The sequence below is a fragment of the Astyanax mexicanus genome, chromosome 10 (genome assembly GCF_023375975.1).
Source record: "Astyanax mexicanus isolate ESR-SI-001 chromosome 10, AstMex3_surface, whole genome shotgun sequence".
NCBI lineage: Eukaryota > Metazoa > Chordata > Actinopteri > Characiformes > Acestrorhamphidae > Astyanax > Astyanax mexicanus.
Genome location: NC_064417.1, coordinates 12,151,940 through 12,173,162, shown reverse-complemented (window position 1 = coordinate 12,173,162; position 21,223 = coordinate 12,151,940). Strand labels below are relative to the sequence as shown.

Sequence of the window (21,223 nt, the reverse complement as noted above, 5' to 3'; positions counted from 1 at the left end):
GGACAAAATACAAGAGTGTGTGTGTTAAGGTCCTAAACCTACAATAACCCAGATTGAGTGGTGAAATAATCAGGAAGAACCTCTTGTTAGAGGGATCCACAAGGGGACTTAATTATCCCACACACAACCCAATCATTAAATTTAAAAATGGACACCAATATTACACACTCTGGAACTAACCTAGTTATTACAAACCTTAATTATTAAAAATATGATTCAGTTTGGGAGGGAATATAGTCTATACCAGTAAAATTACCCGAAGGAGACAACAAAAATAAGAAACAAAGCCTTTTATTATTATTATTAATTATTAATACCTCTAGCCAATAAACCAGCTAAAAATCATGCATGAGTCAGACTAAAAATATTTGCATAACTTTTAAGGTTAAAAACCTCAGACCAGAATGGATAATCAATAACAAAAAAGGAGCAAAATTAATATAAAACAAACAAAGCACAAAATAAACAAAGTCTCTAAGATGATCAGCTTCCAGGGCAGGCAGATGCAGCTCTTCTCAGTCCACAGGGTCCAATCACGTCCCTAACAGGGCACAGGAAAGGCTGAACAGTAACTAGTTCCTTTAGACTAATCAGCCTCTAATATTTAATGCAGAGGTGAACAATAAAACAAACGCTTAACTTATGCAGTTTACTGAATAAAACTCCTCATAACAGCAAGCCAACTATCACTCTACAGCCACATACACTGTAAATAAAAAGGCTGTTTGTACTCACACCGCTCTGAGCACAGTCAAAACTGTACTCAGAACCAGCAGCCGCTTGCCCACAGTGTATGGCTCGACCCTCGGTCACCAGTCCAACGCGTTTCCGACGGCCGCCGTCGTCACCGCGTGCTCCTGCTTCAGTAACCTCCCAGGTCAACAATATGGAATCTTACAGCACCTCTACCTTAACCAAGTGTTCCATTGCTTGGAAACAGTTTGTGAAAATATCAATCAATCAATCAATCAACCTTTATTTTAACTCGGATGTACATTGAGGGCAGCCCTCATTTTCAATGTAGCCGAGCATTTACAGAAACAGAGAAAATAAAAGGTAAATTTAATTATTGTAAAATATCAGTAAATAAAATATAAAAATAGATAAAAAAAAAACAAAAAAATAATAATAAAAAAACAAAAATAAATAAAAATAAAATTAATGATTATAATTAAGTATGGTTTAATTGACAAAAATTAAAATCTAAAGAAAGGAAGAGTAATACAACAAAAATGGGTTAAAATGAGCTAAAACTAACTTGTAAATAAATGAACTAACAAAAATAAAATCAATAATAATAAAAATAGTAATAACAATAAAAGTAAATTAAAATAAGATAAAAAGCAAACATACAAAACTATTAGAAACATAAAATAGCGGAAAATAGGTACTAAATATATTTTAAAATCTTATGTTCATTAATATTAACTGTATAATGTGTTATTCTAATAAATGTATTTATATTTTTAAGGAGTGTTGTCAGCTCTATTCCCAGGAGTTGGCATTTAATAATAACACCTTCTCAATGCTGAGACGAGAGCACCACAGCACCGCATTCCTCCAGTGACAAGCTTGGGACATTATTGGTATTTTCATATTTAATAATTGTCAAAACTTTCATTTTTTTTTAACATGAATTCAATGTAAAAAAAAAAAAAGCAACGTAAAAAAACAGTTTTAAAAAACATTTGTGAATCATTAAATAAAAAAAGTCACCGTTATGATTTTTTTGTGAAAAAACAAATTGCCTAATATACATCTGCATGAGACGTTCAGATGTTTAAGAAATGTAAATCTACATTCAAAGGTTTTTCTTTGTCTTTTGTATTGAACATAATATATACAAATCTTTGTGTAAAGTTTAAAGCATTCACGTTGTGTTCACGTTTCACCACACACAATCGTTCAAATGCCAGTCATATACTGGCATAATATTTCTTCTAAACATATTTAAAAAAAACAGCATTATATTCATTGTGATTTTTAATAATGACAACAACCAATTATTTATTGCATCACTTTAATAATAAAAGAGCAGCAGATCACAACAGATAGTGAGTGAGCAGTAAATCTCACAGTGTTCATTTGCTTCGTGGTAAAGTGCAGGCTGTAAGAATTTATTTCAGCCACCAGATGTCACTCTTTCTGAGGCTTCAATGCCTCGAATCTTTTTCGTCACAATCAGGAAGAAGCTTCAAAAGCTTCAGTGAGGCTTCATTCGCCCATCGTTACTGTTTGGCCAGCCAGTCTCGGGGTCCGTACTCCGGCTCGCTCTTGGCGTTCTCACCACGCCGCACGCCGAGTCCACCGCTGCCGCTGCCGCTGCCGCTGCCGCTCCTGAGTCTGCGCACTTCCGACTAGCCCGCGCTTCCCTTTTGCGAGCCCCGCTTTCTGCTTCCCGCCCTGTTGCTGCTCTCTGCACATGATAAGAGTCCACTTTTTAAAATAAGAGTCCCGACATGCCCACGGTCTCCTGCTGCTCTGATTGGCGCAAGAAAAGGACTTGCAAGAAGCAGTTTCAGCTGTTCAGGTAATTAGACAGTCTTAAAGAAATGATCAGTGACGAACCACCCAAAACACAGCACACATCACAGCAAATAAACAAAAATCTAAAATACACTCCACAATAATCACAGCAAATAAACAGAAGTAAATAAATCTCACAATAATGCCACACAAAATCATTATAATATAAATAAAATAAATCAAATAACCACTTTTTGACCTGTCCAACCTAAATACTGTGTGCACGCGTGTGAACCTTAATTACAAAAGCCTGGCTTGCATTTGTGGGAAAAGGTTGAGTCTAGATTGCGTTAGTGGAACGCAACTAGCTGGAAGTGAATTGTTTGGCTAACTCAAGCGAGGATTACTCAAATAAGCGCCGCTTTTTTAAGCTTGCTTCGTGGAACAGCCCCCTGGACTGTGCTTATAACTCTGCCTTTTGCCTTTGCCCTGTGTGTTGGATTTACTCTTGTGTATTACCTGGACTGTATTATCAACTCTGATCTTTGCCTGCTCCCTTTCACCGCCTGCCTGTGTATGAACTCTGGACTGTTCCCCGTTGATGGTATGGCTTCTCCCTGTTATCCTGTGGTTTTGTACCTGCTTGTGCTCATCACCCCTGTTACTTCTAAGCCTTTTAATAAAAGCTGTAAACTGTGTCCGCACCTGTCTGATTCCTGTCTGGCCCTGACAATATCTTTTTCATTTAAAAAGAGAGTATCAACAAAACATCTCTTAAACATAAGTAATGATAAAACCACATATTAATCATATAATATATCAATAGAACATCTACTAAACATAAGTAATGTATCAATAGAACATCTACTAAACATAAGTAATGTATACAACCACATATTAATCATGTAATGTATCAATAGAACATCTAAACTCAGTAATGTATCAATAGAACATCTCCTAAACATAAGTAATGTAACAGGAACATTTACAACATTTAAACAGATAGGCACTTGAATGTTTAGGTATGTCACTACTGCAGGTGTACAGATATGTTGTTGATTTTGTTATTGATAGTCTGTTGACAGTTTATTAATCATCTACAAAGGACCACTCAAAATAGTGTTACCAGTATATTTTATTCTGCTGCTACTGACATAATCAGTAGGAGGGCTGTACCCTTTCCTGAGATGAAAGTAGAAGCGTTTGATTTGATGTTCAGTGTTGCTTACTCACAACGCTATCTTAGCCAGCTTGAAACTCACACGCAGCTAAAGGTGGGTAATCCAGGTCCAGAAATAAAAAATCCATCGCAGGGATGAGGTTGAACTAGCTCCAGAGCCAGCCAGGCAATAGGTGCGAAATTCTGGGATGGATTTTTACTTTTTGAACCTAGATTACCCACCTCTACACCTAAACTTATAAAATTAAAAGCTCACACACGCTCTCCAAACGAACTTACAACCCTGAATCATAGCCTAGACCTCGCAAACAAACCTCGGCATGTCTTGGCGTGTACAAGCCATGACAAACATTACAGATTCACCATTAGTGCATCATTAGGTTACTACAATATCTTATCAACATATAACTGTAGGAAACATTCAGTTTACCTCAATATGCTTTTTAAAATTAGATGGTGAATTTCTGAAATCTCGTGCTGCTGAGCTGCATCGCATCCGAAAAGAGTAGTTTTTGCTTCCAACCATTCCGAAGCCCCTCGCTGCAGCTGGAGACGCATAATTCTTTCTACCAATTTTCTCACTTGCGCACTTCTGGAGTTTGACGTGATGTCACGCATCAAATACAAACCAATAGAGGGTCTGAATGGTATATGTTTATACTTGTTATCCAACCACAAGCTTTCCGGATGGCGCGATTTATCTGTTTGTTTGTTTTATGTTGCCGGAATGAAATATGAGTAACGAGGCTATTTTATCCGAGCGCCGTTTTTTTTTTTTTTAGTTCAGACAGTTTTTTTCAGTTTTTTTTTTTACTCAGCAACGGGGAGTTTTCCAATGTAGCGAAGTAGATTACTTCAAGTTCAGAATGATAGAGTTTAGTCACTTAGGGCCCTATCGTTCACCCAGCGCAAGGCGAGTAGCGTGGCGCGTTGCCATTGTACACTAAAAATAGTCACCAGTCTATTTTTAGCCTTGAGCACGCATCCTTAAAATAGCAATGGACTTTTGGAATATATTAACGCCGATGGGCGTGGTGGTCTGGAAATGAGGTGTGTTCAGGTACATTTCTGGCATGTTTCTATCTTAGCGGCGGAAAAACGGATTGAGCGATTGATACCAAGAAAGTACATCTAAATTCAACAGTCACTGGCGTGCACCCAGAGCCGAATCAGATCACCCTGCGCCCTGCGCTCCAAAATACCCCATACCATCACTTCCTTACCACAGAAAAATAAACCTCACCCACAGCCTTCAGCAATCAACTATAAAAATAATATATACTTAAAAATCAGCACAGTAACTATAAATTTGTATTAGTTTTATTTTCTATATTATTCATTTTTTTATTCATTTTAATTATTTTAATTGTTTTATTAATCAAATTATATATATATATATATATATATATATATATATATATATATATATATATATATATATATATATATTTATTATTATTATTTTTTTTTCTATGTTCTATGACATTTAAAAGGTAATTAGCTGAAGCATTACATTTTTGTAATAATTTCCACTACATAACACAAGATGAAACACTATATTTCAAAATGTGAGCTCTATGTTGATTGTTTTTTTTTTTCAGTAAGTTTCCTTGGGCAGTGATCTTGCCACTGAAAGAGCTTTGTCAGGTCTTTGAACACCTTTGTGCTGGGCCAGGGTGACATTTGCCTCAGTGTTTAGCTGTTGCAGGGCAGCACGAATGGACACAAGACTTGCACCTGTTGATCACCCCACACACAATGTCTTTTCTGAAGGTTCAGTCCTTGTCCACCTTTCTATTTGTGACCACAAACTGTTGTGCACTTTTGGAGTATTGCTGTTTGTGTTGTATCTCACCCTCCTTTGTTTTTTCTCTCTCTCTGACATTAAAGTTATTGTCCAGTGCAGCTACGCATAGGCGGCCCTCAAAGCTCTCCCTCAGGTACTTCTTTCTTTTGGTAGCATATATAGTCAGAGTGTGAAGACTCAAGTTGCCCTGTATGAATGCCTTTTGTAGTTTTTTCTAGTTTATGTACTAGTGACTTGTCAAGGACTGTATTTTGCAGGTGTTCAAAGGCAGCAGAGTTTGGCTGAAGCCAGGGCCTCATGCTCATGCCTCATCACTCTTCAGGGGTGTATGAAGGATGCTCACACCTTGTCATCGTCTCACCACATGTCCAGTGGTGCGCGTTGGTGATGTGGTGAAGAATGGAGGTCCACTTCTCCTTAAGCCTTATCGCACTTCATTTACAGGTGCTAACACAGTACCAGAGATGGTTTGTATCATTCTCATCCAGTCATATAGTTTCTAATTAAGGGTCCTTAGTAACCTCTTCTTTACAGACTTTACAATGTGCCACAAGTTATTTATGCTGTATGTTTGTGTTTTTGTCGCAGGACCTTCTGCACAGATGGGTGACAGTCAGTGGCAATCACAGATAGTGACACACCATACTCTGCAATCTTCGACAGACATTTCTCCATACCTTCAACCTTCAGCCAGTAGCTGTTCACTTCTGTGACTTTGATATTCTCCTGTGCCACCACCAAGTCTGGCCTGATATCCAGAAGAGAGTACGTACCATATGTTGCATTGTGGCCAGGGTTGTCATATCTGCAGTCTCAAGACACAACCAGTGGTTCATCATTCATTGCAGCTAGCACTTTGTGTTGTCCACACCTCATTTACTTCAGGAATTGCATAAGCCTTCTTATGCCAGTGGCAAAACTAGCTGCAGGGATAGAAATGTTGCACTCAATTAAGCCTCTGACCAAAGGCTGAGAGTTCCAGGTATAGTCATGGCCATCAATGCGTTCTGTTTTAATCTGTAGTACAAATCCAATTTTTCTCAGTGTTGGTGGCTGGACTAGACTTTTGCAACAGCCCTCCCAGTGGCACAAACTGAAGAGCTATAAAAGTTCCTGGATGGACACAATGTCCTTTCTCTCATGACAAATATGATAGCGCAGCGAAAGTTCTACTAAAGACTCCAATGCTACGTCACCTAATCACCTATCCAATCAGCTGTTCCCTCTGCCTTTAAATAAGATCACTCATTCAGTACCTTTGCTGCCTTTCAGACGCTGATGGTCGTTCTTCTCCTTCCCAACCGCCTCCATGTTGGTCCCGTGGGTTGGCTCCGCCCCTGACTCCAATTTACGACAGGATCTGCAGAGCCCAGATGAATCAAGCCCTGGGCCGATGACGGGGCCTACGCCAAAGACTCTACTAGAGGACTGTTTCAATATAACCTCTTTATATATGTATCTTTGTTTTGCTAAATATGTTAAAACATTAAATTGTCCAACTGACAACATTTCTTCCGGAGTCGTAATAGTAGAAATTTAGTTCTTCATTTGCCACCTCACTTACATTGACTTTGACACTATAAGTGATGAGAATGACACTCATTTCAAAATCTTTATCATAGTTAGCATTTGAGTCCTGTTCTATTGAGCTGCCCCCTGCTGACCCCTTACGTTCATCATCACAGAAATATTCAGCAGGTTTCGGTGATGAAGGTCTGAGTTCCTTATTTGTTTTGTTATAGGAGTGATCACAACTAAGGGTTTGGAAGAATTGTATATCCTCTGTCTTAGTGCCTGTATTGCTGTACTGCTTTGTAGACACTGTCCCTTCCTGTTGATATGTCTGAGTACTGACCCTTTCTTTTTCAACAGTTTCCTGCTGTGCCTCTACACTGCTGCCCCTCCCTGCCACACTGCTGCTGAAGCTGTCCAACAATTTCATGCATGTTGGCCTAACCTATGAAAATATAGAAAATGACGGTCAGGATTATTTTTTTAAATCCTTTATAATAAACCTTTATAAAATAAAAGGTGTGGTTGTTTTTGTGAAAGCATTTGCACTTCACATGTATTCTTCTGTTTTGAATCACTCAAAGTTACCAGTTTAACCTGTATGAACCAAGCATAGTTCAGTGTCATTTGAACTAAAGATAATTTGTTTGCTTGTATGATTGATGCAGAATGTTTAAAATAATAAAATATGCACTGTTTAGACAAAGTATTGGGATGCCTGCTATGATTTGTGGTTTCTTGCGCAGTGAAAATTATTAAAAGGTTGACCGTGCTTTTGCTGAAGTAACTATACGTTTCAGTGAAAAGGTTTTTTTCTTTGCTGTGTTGTAGAAATGTAAAATGAAAGGTGGGTCCGCTCCCACCTCTCGCCTTGGGCTACAACTCCCTTACGCGTTCGTTGAATAGAGGAGTCTAGACAGATGGAGTGAAGTTAGAAGCAAAACAAGTATTTATTACTGAATTCAGGAGAACATACAAACACGGTTACGACCGTTCAGCATACGTTCTGAACCTCTAATGATCTGACTCCATGTATATACCAAAAATGACGCGAGATCTGCCGATGAGGCGTTGCTAAAAATCATCTTATGTCAGCATGCATGGTGTTATGTGTTAGCGCTGAAGATTTCGCTGATGGCTCAAGATTTGCTGGTGTTTTTGGCCTTGGAGAAACAGCACGGCTTTGTTCAGTAATTAGACAGTGTTGCACTTCCCCGTGCGCATGTCCTCCCTCACTTGACAGGTGAAGGCCTTTAGAGAAAGACCGTATTGTTTGCCCAGAAGCCTCCTTTGTATTAAGTTAGGTCATGCAGAATGCACTATCTGCTGATTTTGTAGCTGTTAGTGAGAAAAACATGCAATCACACAATGTGTTTCAGTGGGGTGTCAGTGGCGCGTGATTAGTCAGCCATATAATTAGGTCTATACGTTTATGTATCATGTGAGTTAGTTTGTCAGCCTAAGGCCTGTGTTTAGTCACATGCTTGTTAGAAACAATGTTTTACTATATGTGTGGTTAGAGGTTAGTTTTCTATATGAATGTGTAAAAAATATACTGTGAGTGATAAGATGATTAAATATAGTGTTAGTATAAATGTGTGAATAATATGTGAATAATAAAATGATCAAATGTGGTGTAAGTATTGGTTAATGCATATAAAATACAGGGTTTCACAGATGATTATGTAATTTTAGATACCAAGATAAGTAATCATGATTGTGAGATACTTGTCAATATACTCAAGGTAAAACAAGGTTTCTTCGTAAGATTTCCCACAATCCCCCTTTCGACGTATCAAACAGATACGTCGACAAACCGTAATTCCTCCAAATCATGTATTTACATATGTTCAACACTTGAAGACATGTGTATGAACATTTTACTAAAATGTGAGAGCGAAAACCTGTCGAGACAGCCTTCCAACCAATTTTTGACAGGAAAAATTCTCTCACGGCCCCTCTGCCTCCCAGGCGGCGAATGAGACGAACTCTATCAAAGGAGGAAGTGACATCATAACCTTAAAGTCATCCCCAGACTAGGTGATCTACAGCAGTTCCTCTTGCTCTTCCTCACATTCCAGTATAGGCCGATCCCAATTGACATGTGTCGACCTAATTACGTGTTCCCACTTGTTACAAGGTCTGGCTTTATAAGCTGCTTAATCGGTGTTATGGGTGATTCTCATGAAGCTGCATGCAACATGTCCATGACAATTTTTAAAATCAGTACTTAATTCACAAAAACTCTGATATTGTGTGTAAAGCAAATAGGTAGTACTGTATGGATCAATTGTTTTCATTATCATAGAAAATTATTTTTATATAAATTAATTAAAAAAAAATATATATGGAAATTCTCATCACCGTTATGTGTCCGTACCCCTTCCTTCTAATTTTAAGTTAAACCATATTAAAAGTACTAAGCATATCGAATCAATAAAATAGATTAAAGTCATTTAAAATATCAACATTTATACATAATATAAATAATTTTGAACAAAAAATGTACTTGATTTTAAACAAAATAACTGTTTCCGAAGAATTTTTTCTCATTACCGTTATGGTTTAATACTCATTACTTTAAAAATATAAAAATAAATTATTTCATGAATATTATCACAATATAAGGCTTTTTACAGCTGGCAAAGTTATAGGTTGTTATCATATTAGCATTTTAAGTTATTTGTGAAATTAGCTAAGAGCATCTCAACTTGAAAAAATGCTGCAATGAGGTGAAAAACTTTTTTATGTTAATGTGAAAGTCTTCGTGAGAATCCCCCTTATGGTTACACTTAAGATTATCATCACGGGACCAACACAAGTACACCGCTTCCCCCTTGGACCCCTGCTTACCACAAGTAACCACGTCGCATAAGTCCACTGTCCATATTGTCATCTCACCCCAATATTAGTCTAATTCTATACCTCCCCAGCGCCTGATGCATTTTAAGTTAGGCTGATTGATGGTTGATCGTTAGGTTCTATTAAGCTGTGTTGTCTGGTCTGTAGTTGTTGCGTTTGTCGGGTGTACGGTTGCTGATGTGTTTACAATTGTTCCCTCTACCGTTGTTAGTCGTTCTTGCTTTGATACGATGGCCAATGTTATTATCATGATACCCATGAGGGCAACGGTTATTATTATCTGGAGCCATATTGGAATAGCCAGAGGAAATGCTTGTCCGTTATAGTTTCCGTACTTTGACCTGTCCCACCCCCTTTTTCCGTACCAAGCAAGCCATTATTAAACCATAAATGTGTTTTCCCTCTAAGTTTCCCAGTATTTAGTAAACTTGTTATCTATAGCTCTATATGTGTAAGTGTTAAGGTTACAGAGTGTATATATTTTTTTTTACAATTTCGTTTTTTCAAGAGTCTTTCGGCCACCTGTAAAGGAAAGCAATGTTCAGTACAACCTGTAAAGAAAAAATAATGTGTTCCCCCCCCTACTTTAGCAAATCACAGTTTATAACCCTATATGTGTAAATGTTAAAGTTGCAATTCGTGTTGTTCGTTTCTTCTTTCTTCTTGTTTCAGGGTTCTTGAAGGTATACTACCTTGATGTCTGCAATATCAGTGAATGAAAAGTATGAGTTGGTGTGTGATAAGACTATGTGTGTTTTTTAATGAGATGTGTTTTAGAGTTTCTGTATGTAGTGTACTTTGACGCAATCGAAACGTTGCTGAATGAGTCACTCCCTCACTTCTGCTCCTCAGTCACAGCCATGCTGTGTGCTGTCTGCTGCTGTGCTCTGAGAAATCTTTTCTCTGCTGTGGCCAGGCCAGGCCCGTGCTGCGGGGGCTCTGCTGCCCCTCCTTCCTGCTGCTGCTGCTGCGGGGTGAGTGTGCTACCCCTCCTTCCTGCTGCGGGCCTCCATCTGGGTCAGACGATTCAGCTGCTGTGCTCACCGCTCCCTCTGGCTCTCTAAGCGATCTCTGTTGTTGCACAGCTGTAGAACCCTCGCCTGTCAGTTGATCTGCGTACGTTGTTCTCTCAGTCACCTGGAAAGGCTCAATCCAGCCATGCTCGTTCCCCTTTCGTGCGTAGTGGTGGAGGAGCCCTGACTCCGTTTCTGTATTGGTCCACCTTTGCACCACGTTCTCCTTCTCCACCTGTGTAAACAGATCTGAAACGAAACTTTTGTATTTGTTATAATCATGTTTAAGGTTCACTATTCATTTTGGAAGTTTTTAAGGCGTCCTCCGTGTCTCCTTTCTGCAAGTTAAAATACATGGTTAAAATACATTTATCACACTTAACTTGAGCTCTAATTTCCCCTTGGAAGTTAATTATTTCATATTTAAATTTTGTCTGTGCACAGATTTAAGCCCAATTTTTGTTTTCTTACCTTCCTCAGTTGTCCTGATTTTCAGTTATACTCAATCATGATCTTTAATGTCAAAAGTGCGTTCAATCCCTAATATTTAGGAATTTTCAATTTTAAATTGCAACCTTTAATTATCATCACCATTAGTTACTTGCTTTTACCTTCCTTTTGTTCACATCCCTTTCCCTTTTAGTGTAACTGCTTCCCTGTCACACCAACCAATCTCTTATATCCAAATTAGATCTTACAAACACTTCTAATGTTCACCACCCAGTTTACCACTAGACACACACTATGTCTCATGCATGCACACACACAAACTCAAACACGTCCACTCTCACAAACACTAACCAAGCTAAAGATCACACACCTCAACTCTGCAGTATCATTGTACAGACCATATTTTACTACTTCACAGCACAAAACTGCTGCTTTAAACGCACCTGCTGTTAAGCCTCCCACTTAAAGCTTCCTGTAGATCTTCTCATATTGTATTGGTAATACCTTATAGATAATAAATAAGAAACAAACATTTGGAAATACATCTGAATCATGGTTTTTATATAGATCGTAATGATCAGCTGCTCTAGTTTCCCCTCCATATCCACACTGATTAATAGAATATCAGGGCCCAAAGTTTTAAATTCTGCACAAACTACACATAATGTGGCTTCTGTCTCAGGCATGGTTCCATATTAATGTACTGGGCTTTCTTGGGTTACTTTTGCTTGGACTTTAGAATCACCGCTTGTGGCTGTATTATTTTACCTGCCACTTTAATTTTCTGCGGTGTGCTATTTTACTAAGAAATTATGTTTCTGACTTTTTCAATTCCCAAGATTTTATAAAGACTTGATTTCTATATTTAGTTGATTTTATTTAGTGCTTTAAGAATTGGGATAAGTGGAACGTGATTATTTTTCTCTGTATCAATCGTTCCATTACAGACAATAATATTATCAATATTAATAAACACAGATGTTATGCTTTGCTTTGTCCACGTTATTTTAGCAAATAAAATCCAAACAATGCTTTTACATTTCCTGATAAATATTTTCAATATGTATTTATGCATATACAATGCACAGCAGATTGCTTTTCACAATTATCAACAATACCTCTATTTCCTTAAACAATTTATCAAGCCTCACACATTGTTTTTCTTGTTCAAAAAATGGCTTACATGTTGAATAGTGAAAGTTTAATTTTGTGTCTACATTTCATATTTTAAAGTTATGATTGAGTGTGTCTTAAAAGCTAAAACTTTTACAATATTGGTGAAAGTAATTGCTCATCTGCATAGAGGTTGTTTTAAAACCATACTTTAAAAAGATAAACAAGCTAAAAGTTTTTAAAAAAAAATGCTCTATATCTATAAAATAATGATTGGTCAAAAATTTTTAGTAATAGTGGTGAGGGATGAAAAAGGTAATAGGTTTAAAAAGTCAAGAAAAAAGGTAAAAAATAATGGCTGGGCGAATAATGGTGGTAATAATGGTGATCTATTTACATCTCCCCCTTTTTCTGAAACAGAATTTCTGTTTCAGAAAACTTAACACAAAATTGCTCTACCCTCTGTTGTCTTTCCCCTGTCCACTGGGCTGGTCTACCCTGCACAAGCCTCCACTGACACACACCCCATCACTCCATTCATCCACTCATTCTCCCCCTGGGCTGCGCTTCCCTTCCACGATGTTTTCTCCGTTTTCTGTTAAAATGCATGTGGTGGTCAGATCGAAACTGTGCCTGCCTTAGGTTGTCCCGTTGTAGTACGTTGGGATCTTACCCGTCTTTGGCTAACCAGCCTAGCCCACTGAACCACACACAGCGTAGCAGCACTGTTTAATCAACATTCAGTGCCGTAGTGCCCCCGCAGGGTACAGTTAGGGAACGCAAACCCAGGTATGTCACACTGTCATAAACACACACTCTGGTGTTTACTGTGAAAGCCTGTGCAAGGCACCAAGTACCCATGGTTTATTATTTGTTATTATTGTATACATATTTTATTTATTACCATCATTATCACCACTTCTCTTCCACTTAATTTAGCTTAAAGTATTTGCTTTGATGCCACTGCTCTGGAATAGACCCAAAAGAGTGCATGTCAATGAATAATTATTTAGATTTGGCATCTGTACCTTAAAGGTGTACCACAAGGTTAAATTTTGGTCCAGGTTTATTTAATATATATATACATAAATTATAGTGCTGGCTCTGCTTCTCAGATTGCAAACTTTACCATTATGCAGATGAAACAATTTTATAGTGCTTAGCCGATATTGTTCATGCTACAGCCAGAAAATTATGCATTTGTTTTATAGGTGGCATTGTATAAGCATGAAAACTAAATTTATGCTGTTTTCCAGATCTCGTTTTAGTCTAATTTAATACTATACAGAAAGAAAGTAAAGCATATTGAAAGCAAAATAGAAAGCTCATTTTTTCAATACATGTGATTATGTCTCCTTATCAGAAAAATACCAAATTCCCTGTAGCTTGAAATAGATGCAACACTGCGTTTCCTTAAAAAATAATAATAATAATAATAATAAAAATAAGGTCTTTCCTCACTGGTTTCTGAAATCTACTATCGCTCTTAAGATAATCAAAATATTAGCATAGACGGATATACATGAGATCATAGAGAAATTAGATATTACATCTGTCCGATAGGTGATGCTAGGACTGAACTGAGATCAGTCTGAATAAGAAACGAATATTAAGATAATTAACTAAATCACCTGATAGAAAAAGCTGTGTTTGGAATGGCTCGCTCATTAATTCATTCACTATTAACTATGTAGCATTTTCTATTCATTGAACTGGTTATTTAAGAATCAAACAAGAAACCATATTTATTCGTCCTGCTCTGAGTACAGCTTATACAACAGTGCTGCATGGCATAGTATATTTTGGAATTTCTAGCATACATCTTCTGTACAATATTATTATAATATAAATTAATTAATAGTGAACTATATAGGGGAAAAATGTACTGCTAAGTTTCGACAGAGTATTTCTGCAATAGGAAACGATTCCGAAACAGCCACACACCTTCATTATGTTCATTATTAGATTTGCGTCCCTGTTAGGTTAGGGCCCCCAAGATATAGTCTAATACCCAAAATTAAGGTAATTATGGTCCTCAATTCTGACTCCCCTTTTTCTTTTTTTTTTTTATTTTGTATTTGTGATGCTAACCAACCCCATAATCCTTTTATTAAATTCTCTAAATTATCTAATTATCTATCCAGTCACACACCTCTCTGACATTATTCAACAACTTAATTATTTATATTAACACTTCCCCAACCTTGCTTACATTAAAGTACACTGTACTCATGATTGGGTATTCACATTTTCACATTTATTTTTGGAACTGTCTTATAACCTATGCATATATTATATTATATTATAGTTATATGTAGCATCAGTTACTTTCGTAATCGATGTCATCACACTTTACTCTTTTATTTATTGAATTATTTATGACCATTAGTAATATCTACTGCACTGCTCCGTTTACAGATAGATCTTTACCTTGTATAGTTAGGTTTTGTATATCCTTATATTTATATATATATATATCTATTTCTATCCATACAAAAACCTTTTCCCCCTGTTCACCTCTGTCCCCCATCTCACAATGTATTACTCTATTTCCCTACTGAACTGATGTTCTATTTTCTATGATATCTCACAAGTGTTAATTCACAAATAACCAACTTCACAGTCGAAAACCAATAGGCTTAACCAACTCCACCTACTTCACCTTGGACTCCTCCCCTGCAGTGGGACTCATCCATTCCTATTTCGTTTACACACAAGAGTTCGTACACTCAACCAATCACACATGAGCACCCACACACTCCAACACATACGCACACACTTATGTTGCATTCAGTCTGTCTCGCACACACTGTAACGCATACGCACACACTTTTTTCAGTCTCACAGTTCCACACACAAGTCTAACACATACGCACACACATTTCAGCAGCGCTCACTCTCTCGCACACACTCTTTGATTCGCTGCCGCACACACATTTTATCTCTCCGCCACACAAGGCTGTGTTTCTCTCCGGAAAACTGGACACGCACACTTTTAATCCCTGTAACAGACACTCGTAGACCCTTTTCTTTTTCTCTCTGTCAGTCGCACATACACAATCACAAAGTCAGACACACTCAGTCCCTGGAATAAGCACACATACACACGCATACTCTCTCACACTTATTGGCCACAGACTCACTTCACTTATACTTATAGTTTATACTGCTAAGTATACCCCGTTTTATTTGTTTTGTTATTTCTTCCAGCCGAATAAAAATAGAGAAGTAGGTACACGTCTACCCGAACAGGGACAACATCTGTTCTTTTTAACCGAATTAAAATAGAGAAGTAGTGTACAGCGTCTACCCGAGCAGGGACAGCATCTGCTCTTTTTAATCGAATTAAAATAGAGAAGTAGTGTACAGCGTCTACCCGAACAGGCACAGCATCTGCTCTTTTCAACCGAATCAAAATAGAGAAGTAGTGTACAGTGTCTACCCGAGCAGGGACAGCATCTGCTCTTCTTAACCGAATTAAAATAGAGAAGTAGTGTACTTCGTCTACCCGAGCAGGGACAACTTCTGCTCTTTTAAACCGAATAAAAATAGAGGTCAGTAGGAACAGCGTCTACTCTGGCTTTTTGCGAGCGGATCAATATCGAGGTGAGCCTTACACCTGGCCGTTATCCGAACTTCTCGTCAGAAGCCGGGGGGAGACGCCAGCATCCAATCCTTAACCCTTGATTAGGAACAGCATCTAATCTTTTTATAAACCTTTAAGTAGGAACAGCTTCTACTCTTTAATATCCTGGAATAGGCACAACTTCTATTCTCATTTAAATAGCTTGTTATGCTGTCTGCTTCCCTCCGGACAGCAGCCAGGCCGCCGCTCCACTCAAATTTAGAAATAACCAATGTGCAGAATTTGATAAAACCGGCTCTGCTTACCTTTTTAGTAGAAGTTCGGCCGTGAGTGGGTTGGCGTCGGATGCTGCCCTTCTGTTAGACTCTTTGGGGTCCAAAATGTCGGGGGTCACCAACTGTTGTAGAAATGTAAAATGAAAGGTGGGTCCGCTCCCACCTCTCGCCTTGGGCTACAACTCCCTTACGCGTTCGTTGAATAGAGGAGTCTAGACAGATGGAGTGAAGTTAGAAGCAAAACAAGTATTTATTACTGAATTCAGGAGAACATACAAACACGGTTACGACCGTTCAGCATACGTTCTGAACCTCTAATGATCTGACTCCATGTATATACCAAAAATGACGCGAGATCTGCCGATGAGGCGTTGCTAAAAATCATCTTATGTCAGCATGCATGGTGTTATGTGTTAGCGCTGAAGATTTCGCTGATGGCTCAAGATTTGCTGGTGTTTTTGGCCTTGGAGAAACAGCACGGCTTTGTTCAGTAATTAGACAGTGTTGCACTTCCCCGTGCGCATGTCCTCCCTCACTTGACAGGTGAAGGCCTTTAGAGAAAGACCGTATTGTTTGCCCAGAAGCCTCCTTTGTATTAAGTTAGGTCATGCAGAATGCACTATCTGCTGATTTTGTAGCTGTTAGTGAGAAAAACATGCAATCACACAATGTGTTTCAGTGGGGTGTCAGTGGCGCGTGATTAGTCAGCCATATAATTAGGTCTATACGTTTATGTATCATGTGAGTTAGTTTGTCAGCCTAAGGCCTGTGTTTAGTCACATGCTTGTTAGAAACAATGTTTTACTATATGTGTGGTTAGAGGTTAGTTTTCTATATGAATGTGTAAAAAATATACTGTGAGTGATAAGATGATTAAATATAGTGTTAGTATAAATGTGTGAATAATATGTGAATAATAAAATGATCAAATGTGGTGTAAGTATTGGTTAATGCATATAAAATACAGGGTTTCACAGATGATTATGTAATTTTAGATACCAAGATAAGTAATCATGATTGTGAGATACTTGTCAATATACTCAAGGTAAAACAAGGTTTCTTCGTAAGATTTCCCACAGCTGTAAGGATTTAATAGGAACTGTGTCAGCAAAGTGTAACTTAAAGGAGCTGAATGCTTTCATTTAAAAGGGTGTCCACAAACATTTGGACATACAGTGTGTATGTAGTAGGGTGTAGTTCACCATTTAAGCTAATGGGTGTAGACCAATCAGAGAGCTTGTCAATACCAGTTGTTTCTCTAATTGGGCAGAAGTTAAGTGAAAGTGGAGGTGTGCTTCAGGAAATTTGATTATGTAATATATGATTCCTGCTCTCCTCTGCCACGGTAAAAAAGCAGAGTTTTATTGGTTTTAGTGTGATGCTTAGTTTACAATATATAGCTGTTCTTTACAGAGAAAACGGGGTGAAATAACACTGAGGTCACTGTTAAACCTGTTAACTGTCAGCTTATCTAGACTTTGGTAGTTGTACCTCTCACTGCTCTGCTGGGTGGGCGCGCCGTTTGGCTTGTTCCTTACTGCTTTTCTAGTACCCCCCAGTCGGACGGTCTGTACATCCCAGCTGGAAAAAGGAAAAGTTATATCCGAGGGTACAGCCTTGGATTTCAGCTTGTTTGTTCGGCGAACGACTAATGCTCCAGACTCAAAAACCCTTTCCTCTAACATAGTCCTCATCTAAAAAGTGCTCGCTACAAACCCTAGCATTACAGCTAACCGGAGGATTCTCGCGTTTTAGTGCAGCTAGCCATCGCAGAAGAACCACTGTCTGCTTAAGAGGCGAGGTATGAAAATGAGCATTTTTTTTCTCATTCTTCACCCTATAAAACTCATCACTACACCCAGGGGCAAGACAAAATGCCTCCCTTTGTGTTGATTTTTCGTTTGGCTTTTATTGTCTATTGAGGAACTAGTGTAGGCTAATGGTTGATCTTAGCTAGGTGTTCCAGAAACAACCTTGTGACGTCACTTTCAGCGCTGGGACAAGATGGCGCTACACTTGCTTGAAAAATGACATTTAAATGGCTTATTATTTTAATTCAGGTTCACTGACAACTGTTAAACTTAGAGTAAAATACATCTTGTGAATTATACTAAATGTTGTGTTTTATGTCCACTTTTAAACTTTTTGTTTAAAAAAAGACTGTTGATAATTCATTTGTTTTTCACTTTATTTGGAGTGGCCAAGTTAACATGTGTATATGAAAATACTGAACATGTAACAACAACATTATAATATATCTGTTTCATTTAAATAGAGTATCAACAAAACATCTACTAAACATAAATAAAATATTCATAATGTGTATCTAATGTAAGTCTTGTATGAACAATACATCTACTGAACATAAGTAATGTATAAAACCACATATTAAGCATGTAATGTATCAATAGAACATCTACTAAACATAAGTAATGTATAAAATCACTTATTAAGCATGTAATGTATAAATAGAACATCTACTAAACATAAGTAATGTATAATCAGAACATCTACTAAAAATAATGTATCAATAAAAATATAATTGTCAGTAATGTCAAAAAAACATCTACTCATTTAAAGTAAGAAAGGATTGCTGTCCATTTACAACATTTAAACAGATCACTTGAATGTTTATGTATGTCACTACTGCAGGTGTACAGATATGTTGTTGATTTAGTTATTGATAGTCTGTTGACAGTTTATTAATCATCTACAAAGGACCACACAAAATAAAGAATTATTATTATTATTATTATTATTATTATTATTATTATTATTATTATTATTATTATTCATTTGACCACATCTGTTGTATGTTTCAATTACAGGAATCAATCTCTACCACTTTACCTGAAAAGCTACTTTTACCATCAGAAAGTAAAAAGGGTAACACTTTATAATACTGTTCCATAGTTAATAAGTAACTGAGTAGGAACTAAGCAGTAACTAATTAATACTGCTGCATTAACACCTAAATATTTTCTATTAACTACCAGGGAGTACTGAATAATTACTCAGTAGATAGTACTGAACTAATATTTATAGTAGTTCACTATTAACTCCACAATAATTACTGAGACTTACATATCTCCCGGAGAACTATTTACTAATGAAGTCTCCTTTATAATAACTATTCATTAATTACTGCTCAAATCAACATTAATTACTGAAAACCCTTACATCCCACCTGGGGAACTATAGATCTAAATCAGTCTAAAGGCATATTTGAGTTAAATGCATAATAATTGAAGGCATATTTGAATTAAGCAAGTGACACCATTTGCAGTAGTGGTAACCTTAATTACCTTATTATCCTCAGTTCCTTCCAAATATTAGCAACATATAGTAAAATACTACAGTGTGTATTACTCTGCTTAACCATCATTTTTGAAAAACAAAAAAACAAAAAAAAACCAACAACAACATTATAACGTAATATTATTGCATAGGAGACATAAATTAAATTTCTCCAGAAGGCTTCTAAGACTCTAAGAATGACTGTAAGACTGTAATAATGTAATAATCATTTCTTTAATATTAGGTATCAGCCTTGTAAAAGTGCATCTTCAGCCTTTGCAGCCTCACAGAGCCTTTTTTTTTATTATTTATTCACTGCGCATTATTAGGGTAATTACGGTAATTACAGCAGCGGCAGCTCTCCTGGTCCTTCGTGTAAATCTCTGCTGTGCTGCTGCTGCTGCTGCTGGAAGAGGATTAAGAGAGACTCTGCTGCTTTCATATTTCTGTATTTGATTGAAAATAAACAAGTAATCAAGATATTGAGATCTTTTCCAGCTTATTTTACCCCCGGATCAGAGGAGGACTCTTTGTGGGTTGTTAAACAGCTTTAGGATGTGTGTTAGCTAGCTAAATTAGCTAGGTTAATTGTGTGTTAGTTAGCTAGGTTAGATGTGTGTTAGCTAGGTTAAATGTGAGTTAGTTAGCTAGCTAGCTAAGTTAGCTAGGTTAATTGTGTGTTAGTTAGCTAGGTTAAATGTGTGTTAGTTAGCTTGGGGACATGTGTGTTAGTTAGCTAGGTTAATTGTTTTAGTTAGTAAGTTTAAATGTGTGTGTGTGTGTGTGTTAGTTAGCTAGGTTAAATGTGTGTGTTAGCTAGGTTAAATGTGTGTGTTAGCTAGGTTAAATGTGTGTGTTAGTTAGCTAGGTTAAATGTGTGTGTTAGCTAGGTTAAATGTGTGTTATTAGTATTATTAATGTATATTTCCCTTTGTAATAATGTGTTCTGATCTGCAGTAACTCCTCAGTAATTAGTAATTAGTTACCATGTTTCTCACTTTATAATACTGTGACATGATCTACAGTAACTCCTCTGTAATTAGTAATTAGTTACCATGTTTCTCACTTTATAATACTGTGACATGATCTACAGTAACTCCTCTGTAATTAGTAATTAGTTACCATGTTTCTCACTTTATAATACTGTGACATGATCTACAGTAACTCCTCTGTAATTAGTAATTAGTTACCATGTTTCTCACTTTATAATACTGTGACATGATTTGCCTTAACTCCTCAGTAATTAATAATTAGTTACCATGTTTCTCACTTTATAATACTGTGACATGATTTGTCGTAACTCCTCAGTAATTAGTAATTAGTTACCATATTTCTTACTTTATAATACTGTGACATGATCTACAGTAACTCCTCAGTAATTAGTAATTAGTTACCATATTTCTTACTTTATAATACTGTGACATGATCTACAGTAACTCCTCAGTAATTAGTAATTAGCTACCATGTTTCTCACTTTATAATACTGTGACATGATCTACAGTAACTCCTAAAGAAGAACACAGTAACTAGTTATCAGTAATGGGTTATCATGTGCTGCTGTTAACTCCCGAAAAAAGAAGACAGGGACACCTAATTAATTATCTATGAAGAACACAGGGACACCTAGTCCGTTATCTAACACAAATATTTATTCATTTTAAC

The 21,223-nt window shown here is 37.1% G+C and overlaps 1 protein-coding gene across 2 annotated transcripts in view; it reads right to left on the bottom strand.

The window, feature by feature from the left end:
• Positions 1-17,333, bottom strand: part of LOC125804695 (endogenous retrovirus group FC1 Env polyprotein-like) — a 124,124-nt gene extending 106,791 nt beyond the window's left edge. Inside the window, exon 1 of one of the 2 annotated variants that reach the window (XM_049483865.1) lies at positions 11,452-17,333. The gene's annotated coding sequence lies outside the window, so the exon portion shown is untranslated. Of the gene's footprint in view, positions 1-10,519; positions 11,405-11,451 lie in introns of those variants that run through there. The other variant, XM_049483866.1, reaches the window with a different exon arrangement.
• Between the last annotated feature and the right edge of the window lie 3,890 nt (positions 17,334-21,223).